We start from the raw sequence: 13,769 nt of genomic DNA, 5'->3' as shown, positions 1-13,769 counted from the left end.
GATGGTTGTTTTAGATAATTGGGTGATGAAAAGAAACCAGAAAAATTAACTTAGAAAGTACCAGGGCCCAATTGAAAAGACAAGCCAATATAATAAATATCTATACTTGTACTTACAAATGAGTAAGTACTCACAGTACTCTTGATTTTTTGTTGTTGAGATCTTTCTTTACAGACGTGGGTGGCCAAATGACCAAGTTTTGGCTAATGAGGTAGAGGCAAAAGTTTTGGGTAGGATTTTGAGAAAGCTCTTTTAAAAGGGGCTTGACTCACCTGGAAAGTAGCCTTCAGCCCTTTTTCTGTCTTCCTTTTTACCACAGCCTGGAATGCAGACACAGTGGCCAGAGTTGCAGTGGCTATCTTGCAACCATGAGGCAAAGTTTAGGGTAGAAGTTGTGTGCTCAGAAGGGCAAAGCAGCAAGACGGAAGAATCCTGGGACTTGGATAGATCATGGACTTGTCAGGCCACCACTCAATTACTTACCTCTGCCTGCAAAAAAAGACAAATAACCTCCCAATCTATTTAAACCACCCTTTATTAAATCTTTTTTATTTGCATCTGAATAAAATTCAGAAATGATGCACTCACATCCGTGTGGTGGGCACCATCTTCTGCCTAGTATCCTTCTTCAGATGGGACTAGCATGAACCTGGCATGGAATACTTTGAACCACTAAGTTAGGGTTGTGTCTTAATCAGTCTTTGCCTCCACTTCCAAAAATAGTACCTGACAAATAGTAGATGCTCAGTAAAAACTGGTTGACCAATCGGAAGCCTGGCTTAGTCTGGATCTATTATTCTCAGACCCTTGTCTCCAATTTGGTCAGGCTAGCCATGTTTTATACCCCTTGTGGTTCCTGCTTGAAAACAGCAAACAAACCTTGCTTCACTTTCTAGGTAGTAGAGTCCAAAACAATCACAAGGGCATTTAAAATAGTAAAGGGCCATTGAAAACAGGAAATCAGGACAGTTCCTAAAATGAAAAAAAGATAAATGATGATGGAGATACAAGAAGAGAGTTCAGGCCTGTGTTAATCTTTCTCTTCCAATCCAGCTCTCTAGTACATTTTGTGTCTCTTGTTCATCTCTCCTGCCCTTTAGAGTGTAAATGCTCATCTGCTATAAAACTATCATTTAAAATAAAGTGACCTAGAGAGAGGAGTTAAGATGGCGGAGGAGTAGGGGACCCCTTTTTCAGCCGGTCCCCTGAGTCGAGCTGGATAGGTACCAGACCAGCCTATATAACCACGGAATCAGCCTGAGACGCAGGATGATGCATCTGGATCTCTACAAATGAACATCTCCAGCGCTGAGTATTGAGGTACCAAGAGGGGAGCTGTAAACCGTGCACGGATATCGGAAGATAAACGGAAGGGGGAGGGAGCCGCCGCGTTTGGGCGCCGGGAAGCGGCAGCCACCTGCACGGGGGAGCGGGCGGACACACAGAGGGCACCCGCGAGAGAGCGGACTGAGACCGGTGAGCCGTGAACGCGCGCGCCACCAGGCATCTCGCGGAACACCGGAATCCCGGTGTGCTCACGGGATCCAGACTGAGACCGGGAACTCCCGGAGCGCGCACGGGGCGGCTGGCGGCTGGCGGGCCACCTGCACGGGGGAGCGGGCGGACTCGCGGTCGGCACCCGCGAAACAGCAGGCTGAGACCCTGAACCGGGTGCGCGCGCCACCAGGCTTCTCACGAAACTCCGGAATCGAGGTGTGCTCACCGGGCATAGACTGAGACCGGGAGACCCGGGAGCGCGCGGGGCCGGGGCGGCCGGTGGCTGGCGGCATTAGAAACACAAAGGACAGAGACTGGGCGGCCGGTGGCTGGCGGCATTAGAAACACAAAGGACAGAGACGCGCTGGCCCTGGAAGTGAGGGCAGGGTCGCCGAGTTGGTGCGCACATCCCGGGACGGCCGCAGGGTTGAGCAGCACCAACAGTAACAGAGTTAAAGTGGCCAGAACATCAGTGGAGAACGGGCCGCAATCCCTCTGTTCTGCGACAATGCAGCCTCTGCTGCTCTGACCCTCAGAAGAGGCATAGCCGGCCGCCAGGGAAAGCCGCCAGAGAACAAAAGCCTGGAAATACCGGCTCAGAGAGTGCCCATCCCCATCCTCCCTCGCAGGGGACACGGAGACTCTAACCAAACAGGGTTGCCTGAGTATTGGCGCGGCAGGCCCCTCCCCCAGAACACAGAAGGCAGGCTGAAAAATCAAGAAGCCCACAACCGGAGGCGCCTGGGTGGCGCCGTCATTGAGCGCCTGTCTTCGGCTTAGGGCGTGATCCCGGCGTTCCGGAAAGGAGTCCCTCATCGGGCTCCTCCGCTGGGAGCCTGCTTCTTCCTCTCTCACTCCCCTGCTTCTGTTTCGTTCTTGCTGTCTGTCTCCCTCTCTCAGATAAGTAAATAAATAAAATCTTTAAAGAAGAAGCCCACATCTCTAAGATCCCTATAAAACAAGGGGCACGGCCTGGGACCCAGTCAATAATTTTGGGCTCTGGAAACCCCGCAACCTCTCTTCATCAGAATGACAAGAAGGAGAAGCCCCCCCCAGCAAAGAAAAGACAGTGAGTCAGTGGCCTCTGCCACAGAAGTAACGGATATGGATGTAACCAAATTATCAGAAATGGAATTCAGAGTAACAATGGTCAAGATAATGAGTAGACTTGAAAAAAGTATTCAGGAAAATATTACTGAGAATATACAATCCCTAAGGGCGGAAATGAGAGCGAATTTGACAGAAATTAAAAATTCTATGAGCCAAATGCAGGCAAAACTAGAGGCTCTGACGGCCAGGGTCACGGAAGCGGAGGAAAGGGTTAGTGAATTGGAGGATGGGTTAATAGAGGAAAAAATAAAAATAGAAGATGGTCTGAAAAAAATCCACGCCCACGAATGTTGGCTACGGGAGATTACTGACTCAACGAAACGATCCAATGTTAGAATCATCGGCATCCCCGAGGGGGTGGAGAAAAACAGAGGTCTAGAAGAGATATTTGAACAAATTGTAGCTGAAAACTTCCCTAATCTAGCAAGGGAAACAAAAATTCGTGTCCAAGAGGCAGAGAGGACCCCTCCCAAGCTCAACCATGACAGACCTACACCACGTCACGTCATAGTGCAATTCGCAAATATGAGATCCAAGGAAACAGTATTGAAAGCGGCCAGGGCAAAGAAATTTCTCACGTACCAAGGCAAAGGCATCAGAATTACATCAGACCTGTCTACACAGACCTGGAATGAGAGAAAGGGTTGGGGGAGCATTTTTAAAGCTCTTTCAGAGAAAAACATGCAGCCAAGGATCCTTTATCCAGCAAGGCTGTCATTCAGAATTGATGGAGAAATAAAGACATTTCAGAATCGACAGTCACTAGCCAATTTCGTAACCATGAAACCAGCCCTACAGGAGGTATTACGGGGGGTTCTATAAAAGTAAAAAGGCCCCAAGAGTGATACAAAACAGAAAGTCACAGCCAATACAAACAAAGACTTTACTGACAACATGGCAGAATTAAAAGCATATCTCTCAGTACTCAGCCTTAACATTAATGGTTTAAATTCTGGTTTCAAACGCCACAGGGTTGCAGATTGGATAAAAAGAAATGACCCATCCATTTGCTGTCTACAAGAGACTCATTTCGAACCCAAAGATGCATTCAGACTGAGAGTAAGGGGATGGAGTACCATCTTTCACGCAAATGGACCTCAAAAGAAAGCTGGGGTAGCAATTCTCATATCAGATAAATTGGATTTTAAACTACAGACTATAGTTAGAGATGCAGAAGGGCACTATATTATTCTTAAAGGAAGTATTCAACAAGTGGATATGACAATTATAAATATATATGCCCCCAACAGGGGAGCAGCAAGATACACAAGCCAACTCTTAACCAGAATAAAGAGACATATAGATAAAAATACATTAATAGTAGGGGACCTCAACACTCCACTCTCAGAAATAGACAGAACACCCTGGCAAAAACTAAGCAAAGAATCAAAGGCTTTGAATGCCATACTCGACGAGTTGGACCTCTTAGATATATATAGAACACTACACCCCAGAACCAAAGAATACTCATTCTATTCTAATGCCCATGGAACATTTTCAAGAATAGACCATGTTCTGGGACACAAAACAGGTCTCAGCCGATACCAAAAGATTGAAATTATCCCCTGCATATTCTCAGACCACAACGCTCTGAAATTGGAACTCAACCACAAGGAAAAATTTGCAAGAAACTCAAACACTTGGAGACTAAGAACCATCCTGCTCAGGAATGACTCGATAAACCAGGAAATCAAAAATCAAATTAAACAATTTATGGAGACCAATGAGAATGAAAATACAACAGTCCAAAACCTATGGGATACTGCAAAGGCAGTCCTAAGGGGGAAATACATAGCCATCCAAGCCTCACTCAAAAGAATAGAAAAATCTAAAATGCAGTTTTTATATTCTCACCTCAAGAAGCTGGAACAGCAACAGAGGGACAGGCCTAATCCACGCACAAGGAAGCAGTTGACCAAAATTAAAGCTGAAATCAATCAAGCAGAAACCAGAAGTACAGTAGAGCAGATCAACAGGACTAGAAGCTGGTTCTTGGAGAGAATCAATAAAATTGACAGACCACTGGCAAGACTTATCCAAAAGAAAAGAGAAAGGACCCAGATTACTAAAATTATGAATGAAAAAGGAGAGGTCACGACGAACACCATTGAAATTGGGAGGATTATTAGAAATTTTTATCAACAGCTATATGCCAATAAACTAAGCAATCTGGAAGAGATGGAATCCTTCCTGGAAACCTATAAACTACCAAGATTGAAAAAGGAAGAAATTGATTTCTTAAACAGGCCAATTAATTATGAAGAAATTGAGTCAGTGATAAACAACCTTCCAAATAACAAAACTCCAGGCCCGGACGGTTTTCCTGGGGAATTCTACCAAACATTCAAAGAAGAAATAATACCTATTCTCCTAAAGCTATTTCAAAAAATAGAAACAGAAGGAAAGCTACCAAACTCATTCTATGAGGCCAATATTACCTTGATCCCCAAACCAGGCAAAGACCCCCTCAAAAAGGAGAATTACAGACCGATTTCCCTAATGAATATGGACGCCAAAATCCTCAACAAGATACTTGCTAATAGAATCCAACAGTTCATTAAAAGGATTATCCACCACGATCAAGTGGGATTCATACCTGGGATGCAAGCGTGGTTCAATATTCGCAAATCAATCAGCGTGATACATCATATCAACAAGAAAAGACTCAAGAACCATATGATCCTTTCAATCGATGCCGAAAAAGCATTTGACAAAATACAGCATCCTTTCCTGATTAAAACCCTTCAGAGTGTAGGAATAGAAGGTACGTTTCTCAATCTCATAAAAGCCATCTATGAAAAGCCTACTGCAAATATTATTCTCAATGGGGAAAAGCTGGAAGCCTTTCCCTTAAGATCAGGAACACGACAAGGATGCCCACTCTCGCCACTATTATTCAACATAGTACTAGAAGTCCTTGCAACAGCAATCAGACAACAAAAAGGGATCAAAGGTATTCAAATCGGCAAAGAAGAAGTCAAAATGTCTCTCTTCGCAGACGACATGATACTCTATATGGAAAACCCAAAAGAAGCCACTCCCAAACTATTAGAAGTTATAGAGCAATTCAGTAACGTGGCGGGATACAAAATCAATGCTCAGAAATCAGTCGCATTTCTGTACACGAATAACGAGAACGAAGAAAGAGAAATCAGGGAATTCATCCCATTTACAATAGCACCAAAAACCATACGTTACCTTGGAATTAACTTAACCAGAGACGTAAAGGACCTTTATTCTAGAAACTATAAATCACTCTTAAAAGACATTGAGGAAGACATAAAAAGATGGAAAGATATTCCATGCTCATGGATCGGAAGAATTAACATAGTTAAAATGTCCATGCTACCCAGAGCAATCTACACTTTCAATGCTATCCCGATCAAAATACCGAGAACGTTTTTCAAAGAACTGGAACAAATAGTCCTTAAATTTGTATGGAACCAGAAAAGACCCCGAATCTCCAAGGAACTGTTGAAAAGGAAAAACAAAGCTGGGGGCATCACAATGCCGGATTTCGAGCTGTACTACAAAGCTGTGATCACAAAGACAGCATGGTACTGGCACAAAAACAGACACATAGACCAATGGAACAGAATAGAGAGCCCAGAAATGGACCCTCAGCTCTTTGGGCAACTAATATTTGATAAAGCAGGAAAAAACATCCGGTGGGAAAAAGACAGTCTCTTCAATAAATGGTGCTGGGAAAATTGGACAGCTACATGCAAAAGAATGAAACTTGACCACTATCTCACACCATACACAAAAATAAACTCCAAATGGATGAAAGACCTCGATGTGAGACAGGAATCCATCAAAATTCTAGAGGAGAACATAGGCAGCAACCTCTACGACATCAGCCAAAGCAACCTTTTTCATGACACATCCCCAAAGGCAAGAGAAACAAAAGATAAAATGAATTTATGGGACTTCATCAAGATTAAAAGTTTCTGCACATCCAAGGAAACAGTCAGAAAAACTAAGAGGCAGCCCACGGAATGGGAGAATATATTTGCAAATGACACTACAGATAAAGGACTGGTATCCAAGATCTACAAAGAACTTCTCAAACTCAATACACGAGAAACAAATAAACAAATCAAAAAATGGGCAGAAGATACGAACAGACACTTTTCCAATGAAGACATACAAATGGCTAACAGACACATGAAAAAAATGTTCAAAATCATTAGCCATCAAGGAAATTCAAATCAAAACCACACTGAGATACCACCTTACGCCAGTTAGAATGGCAAAAATAGACAAGGCAAGAAACAACAATTGTTGGAGAGGATGTGGAGAAAGGGGATCCCTCCTACATTGTTGGTGGGAATGCAAGTTGGTACAGCCACTCTGGAAAACCGTGTGGAGGTCCCTTAAAAAGTTAAAAATTGAGCTACCCTATGATCCAGCCATTGCACTACTGGGTGTTTACCCCAAAGATACAGACGTAGTGAAGAGAAGGGCCATATGCACCCCAATGTTCATAGCAGCAATGTCCACAATAGCTAAATCGTGGAAGGAGCCGAGATGCCCTGCAACAGATGACTGGATTAAGAAGTTGTGGTCCATATATACAATGGAATATTACTCAGCAATCAGAAAGAATGAGTTCTCAACATTTGCTACAACATGGACGGCACTGGAGGAGATAATGCTTAGTGAAATAAGTCAAGCAGAGAAAGACAACTATCATATGATTTCTCTCATCTATGGAACATAAGAACTAGAATGATCAGTAGGGGAAGAAAGGGATAAAGAAAGGGGGGGTAATCAGAAGGGGGAATGAAACATGAGAGACTATGGACTATGAGAAACAAACTGAGGGCTACAGAGGGGAGGGGGGTGGGGGAATGGGATAGACCGGTGATGGGTAGTAAGGAGGGCACATATTGCATGGTGCGCTGGGTGTTATACACAACTAATGAATCATCGAGCCTTACATCGAAAACCGGGGATGTACTGTATGGTGACTAACATAATATAATAAAAAATCATTATTAATAAAAAAAATAAATAAATAAAATAAAATAAAGTGACCTAAAAAAATAAATTAAAAAATATATAAAATAAAGTGACCTACATAAATAAGTAATTGTGATGGATGAATAAATAATGAGTAAAAGAATGAGGAAGGAGTGAATACACACGCATGTTCATAGGCGACACACATAAAGAATCAACAGTAGCATTTGGTGAGGTCACTAGGATAGGAAAACCATGAGGGAAGAGAGAAGAGTCAGATACAGAATATGCCCAGAAAAGGTTCACATAAATATTAGAGGGCAGAAGCCTTACAAACCAGATAAACATTTTTCTCTTACTTTCAAAAATGCATTTCAAAGTGACTGGAATTGCTGGCGGGTCCTGGGTGGCTCAGTCAGTTAAAGGTCTGCCTTCTGCTCAGGTCATGATCCTGGGGTCTTGGGATTGAGCCCCACATCAGGCTCCCTGCTCAGTGGGGAGTCTGCTTCTCCCTCTCCCTCTGCCCTCCCCCAGCTCGTGCTTGCTCTCAAATAAATAAAATTTTAAAAAATAAAAGTGACTAGAATTGCTGGCATCTAGCTCTTCTTCCAGCTTCTGGGAATGGTCTTATCCCTATGATAAACCTACAGCCAAGGAAAATAAAATTCAGTCAGTCCTCCAAACAAGAAGGGCCTGGCAACCCTGTCTGTAGGAAAGATGACATGAATCATTGAAGCTATAGAATGTTTGAATTTCTCATACACCTTTTTCTTCTGACACAAGGTCAAGAGTTTATGATCCTAACATTATTCCATAGGTGTTTGGTTCCTAATGTGAAGAATATTAGCATATGATAGAATATTCTGAGACAGCAGGGTGGACTCGTAGGAAGAGAGCCATGAGAGGTCATAGATTTAAACTTTTTATCCTTACTGTACTTCTAACTTTGCCCATCCCGACTTTGTCTCTTGCATTTTCTCTTTGGCTCAGCATATTTTTTAATTTTATTTTTTTTTATGTTATTTTCATTTCCTAACTTTTTTTATTTTGAAAACTGTTAATGATGTGGTCCATATGTACAATGGAATATTACTCAGCTATCAGAAAGAACGGTTTCTCAACATTTGCTGCAACATAGATGGCACTGGAGGAGATAATGCTAAGTGAAATAAGTCAAGCAGAGAAAGACAATTATCATATGGTTTCACTCATTTATGGAACATAAGAACTAGGAAGATCGGTAGGAGAAGAAAGGGATAAAGAAAGGGGGGGTAATCAGAAGGGGGAATGAAGCATGAGAGACTATGGACTCTGAGAAACAAACTAAGGGCTTCAGAGGGGAGGGGGAGTGGGGGAATGGGATAGGCTGGTGATGGGTAGTAAGGAGGGCACGTATTGCATGGTGCACTGGGTGTTATACGCAATTAATGAATCATGGAACTTTACATCAAAAACCAGGGGTGTACTGTATGGTGACTAACATAATATAATAAAAATATTATTATTAAAATATATATATAATAATGAGGAAATATAATGATAGTTAAATATGTCAAATTGGTTATGAAATGAAGAAAACTTAAATGTATAAAAAAATGAAAACTGTTAATGCTACAGAAAAGTTATAAAACTAGTATAATGAACACCACATACCCTTTACCTAGATTCACTAGTTGTTAACATTTTGCCAAATTTATTTTCTATTTAAATGTGTTTCTGTATAAGCACTTATGCCCACATGTGTGTACACACACTCTTTTTTTGTGAAAGATTCAAGAGATTTAAATGTAAGTTTCAGACGTCTTGACATTTTCCCCATACATACTTAAAGCATATTTTTCTTATGAAAAATAACTATATTTGTCACCCTCAAGAAAATTACCACACTCAGGAAATTTAATGTTGATACGATACTGTTATCTAATATGCATTCCATACTAATATTTCTTCCGTTGGACCAATAACAACAGTGTCTTTTATACTTTAAAAAAAATCTGAGATCCAATTAAAGTTTGCACATTACATTTAGTTGTCATGTCCCTTTACTTTCTTTAAAGATAATTTCTGCACTTTTCTGTCTTTTATTACATTGACATTTTTTGAGGAGTCCAGGTCAACTATTTTGCATAATGTTTCTGAATTTAGTTTGTGTGATTAGTACCTTATGATCAGAATCTTTTTTTTTTTTTCAGGAATATTTCATGCATGATTTGTATCCTCAGTGCATCACATCATAGAAAACACGATGTCAATTTTTCCCATTTTGGTGACATTAAGTTTGATCATTTGGTTCAAGTGATTTCCACCAGACTTCTACATTTATAAAGGTACCCTTTTTTCTCATTTATTCTCTTTTTTCCTTTTCTCTTTGTAATTGTAACTAGTGGTACTTTGAGACTGGATGAATATATTCTTCCCTACCAACCCTTCACTCACTGATTTTACATCTGTTGATGATTGTTGCCTGAATCAAGTATTACAATGGTGATTGCAAAGTGTTGGTTTTCTAATTGTAACAATCCCACATTTATGAGTTGGCATTCTTCTGTAAACACCTTTTCCATCATTTCTTCCTCGCCCTTAATTTTTTAAAAAGATTTTATTTATCTGAGAGAGAGTGCAAGAGAGAGAGAGAGAGAGAGAGCACACGCACATGAGCAGGGGGAGGGGCAGAGGGAGAGGGAGAAGCAGACTCCCCACCAAGCACGGAGCCTGATCTATGTCAATCCCAGGACCCCGAGATCATGATCTGAGCCAAAGGCAGACACTTAACCAACTGAGCCACCCAGGTGCCCCACCCTTAATTTTTTTACTGAATAGTGTTGGTTTGAATTTTTTTTGTTGTTCTATTCCAGTTCATTATTCATTTTGATACTCAAATTGTCCTATATTTATCAGTGGGAGCACTTTCAAGCTGGCTCTGTCTTCTTTTTACATTACCCCATCAGTTTTTGAGCACTTCTGTATTTTGTGGCACAAGATATTTCAAGACCACCTTATACTTTCCCTACTCCAGACTAAAATCATCCACTTTTTCAAGGAGTTCTGGTTCTTTTTAGTGGTACTAGATGTGCTCATTGCAATTGAGGTGTTATCTACAGATATTTTAAACAGAAAAGAAATACCATTGAGAATAGTCATTTCAGATGACTGTGTAAAGATGAATTAGACAAGAATGTGAAAAATGTAAGAATTTTAGCAGGTAAGTAATAATTCCAATAATGGTTTTCATTTGTATACGATCATCTAAGTGCATGACATCTGATAATGCCAGAACTGACACTCACCAAATACCAAAAATGTATCTGGAATATGCTCTCCTCAGCACACTAATATATATTTTCCACTTATAATCTAGAAGGTGATTGGCATCATTTAACATAAATCTTAAACCCCAAATTTATATTTATAATACAGTTTTCTGCCTAGGATCTCAACTTCATTTGCACTTAAAACTATTCTTAGATTTTATTTGAGAAGAGGAGGAAAAAGATGAATTAAGAAAGAGGAAGGAACCACAGAGTACTTTATTAGAGGAAATCACTGGATTTCTATTAGTTAAATCTATCATCTGAATGAGTCCTGACATAAAGCTATAAAGGGATTCCTTAATTCTCACAGTATCTGTATATACAGGCTATTAACAACTATATGGTACTTCCCACTTCCCCTAGAACTGAGCAAAGTAAGGGCTTTTATCAATTATTTTTTAAAAATAATGGTTGTATATATAATGTACATAAAGCTGAGATGTCCCATGGCCCAGTCTTAACATAGTGCTCTTTTCATAGAAATGTCAGTTGAACATTCAAGAAAGAATTTCAAAAACAATTTGATTTTTTAATAAAATAATTTGTAAAATTTCAAAGGGGGGTTCTATTCATATTATATAGGAAAACTTTTTTTCCATCTTTACTGAGATATAACTGACAAATAAGAACTGTATATATTTAAGGTGTATGACTTGATTTTTTTTTAATTCCAGTATAGTTCAAGTGGAGTGTTTTTAGCTTCAGGTATACAATATAGTGATTCAACAATTCTATACATTAGTCAGTGCTCATCGTGATAAGTGTACTTTTAATCCCCATCACCTATTTCACCCACCCCCCGTGGAAACTGCTGTTTTCACCTCCCGTCTGGTAACTATCAGTTTGCTCTGTATAGTTAAGAGTCTGTTTTTTGGTTTTTCTCTTCTTTTTCTTCATTTTGTTTTTAAATTCTACTTATGAGTGAAATTGTATGGTATTTGTCTTTCTCCGACTGACTTACTTCACTTACCATTATACTCTCTAGATCCATCTATGTTGCTGCAAATGGTAAGATTTCATTTTTATAGCTGAGTAATACTCCATTGGATATATATACCACTTCTTCTTTATCATTCATCTATCAGTGAACACTTGGACTGCTTCCATAATTTAGCTGTTGTAAATAATGCTGCTGTATGCATAGGGGTGCATATATCATTTTGAATTGGTGTTTTCATATTCTTTGGGAAAATACCGAGGAGTGGAATTATTTGGTCATATGGTAGTTTTTAATTTTTTGAGGAACCTCCATACTGTTTTCCACAGTGGTTGCCCTAGTTTGCATTCCCACGAACAGTGCATGAGGGTTCCTTTTTCTCCACATCCTTGCCAACACTTGTTGTTTCTGGTGTTTGGGATTTTAACCACTCTGACAGGATTGAGGTGTTATCTCATTGTGGTTTTGATTTGCATTCCCCTAATGATTAGTGATGTTGAGCATCTTTTCATGTGTCCTCTGTGTGTTCTTTGGAGAAATGTCTGTTCATGTCTTCTGCCCATCTTTAAATTGGATTATTTGTTATTTTGGTGTTGCGTTGTATAAGTTCTTCATATATTTTGGATAGTAACCCTTTATCAGATATGTCATTTGCAAATATCTTCTCCCATTCAGCAGGTTGTCTTTTTGTTTTGTTGATTGTTTCCTTTGCTGTGCAGAAACTTTTTCTTTTGATATAGTCCCAATAGTTTATTTTTGTTTTCATTTCCCTTGCCTCAGGAGACATACCTAAAGAAATGTTGCTATGGCCCATTCATTGTTTAGTAGCATGTTATTTAACCTCTACGTACTTGCCAGAGAAATTAATGTCTCTGCTCTCTTCTAGGATTTTTATGGTTTTAGGTCTCACGTTTAGGTCCTTAATCCATTTTGAGTTTTGTGTGTGTGTGATGTAAGAAAGTGCTCTAGTTTCATTCTTTTACATGTAGCTGTCCAGTTTTCCCAGCACCATTTGTTGAAGGGACTTTTTCCCATCGCATATTCTTGCCTCCTTTGTCAAAGGTTAATTGACCATGTAATCATGGGTTTATTTCTCGGCTCTCTATTGTGTTCTATTGCTCTGTGTCTGTTTTTGTGCCAATACCATACTGCTGTTTTTATTTTATTTTATTTTATTTTATTTTATTTTATTTTATTTATTTATTTTTCAGAGTGAGAGAGGGAGAAGCAGGCAGAGGGAGAAGCAGGCTCCCCGCTGAGCAAGGAGCCCAATGTGGGACTCAATCCCAGGACCCTGGGATCATGACCTGAGCTGAAAACAGCCACTCAACCAACTGAGCCACTCAGGCATCCCAGTACCATACTGTTTTGATTACTACAGCTTTGTAGTATATTTTGAAATCTGGGATTGTAATACCTCCAGTTTTGTTCTTCTTTTTCAACATTGCTTTGGCTGTTGGTTCCATACAATTTTAGGATTATTCATTCCAGTTCTGTGAGAAATGCTGTTGATATTTTGATAGGGATTGCATTAAATCTGTAGATTGCTTTGGAATTTTTATAATATTGTTCTTCCAATCCATGAGAATGGAATATCTTTCCATTTCTTTGTTTGTGTCATCTTTAATTTCTTTTATCAGTGTTTTATAGTTTTCAGAGTTTGGTCTATCACCTCCTTGGTTAAGTTTAATCCTAGGTATCGTATTGTTTTTGGTGAAATTGTAAATGGGATTGTTTTCTTTATTTCTCTTTCTGCTACTTCATTATTAGTGTATAGAAATACAACAGATTTCTGTTGTATTCTGTCTGCTTATATTTTCTTGAGGATTTTTGCATTTATGTTCATCAGAGATATGGGCCTATAGTTCTCTTTTTTTGTGGTGTCTTTATCTGATTTTGGTATCAGGGTATTGCTGGCCTCATAGTATGAATTTGGAAGCTTTCCTTCC

The 13,769-nt window shown here is 39.8% G+C and overlaps 1 long non-coding RNA gene across 3 annotated transcripts in view; it reads left to right on the top strand.

Annotated features, from left to right (window-relative positions):
* The window catches only part of LOC123797258 (uncharacterized), an 80,182-nt gene that overhangs the window by 48,535 nt on the left and 17,878 nt on the right, over positions 1-13,769 (top strand). For all 3 annotated transcript variants that reach the window (XR_015723397.1, XR_015723398.1, XR_015723399.1), the window contains exon 3: positions 9,765-9,899. This is a non-coding gene — a long non-coding RNA (uncharacterized LOC123797258). The remainder of the gene's footprint in view (positions 1-9,764; positions 9,900-13,769) is intronic.

The sequence above is a fragment of the Ursus americanus genome, chromosome X (assembly GCF_024610735.1).
Source record: "Ursus americanus isolate L20-20 chromosome X, mUrsAme1.1.p, whole genome shotgun sequence".
Taxonomy (NCBI): Eukaryota; Metazoa; Chordata; class Mammalia; order Carnivora; family Ursidae; genus Ursus; species Ursus americanus.
Note: the sequence above shows the minus strand (reverse complement) of the source record. Positions and strands in the feature narration are given on the sequence as shown.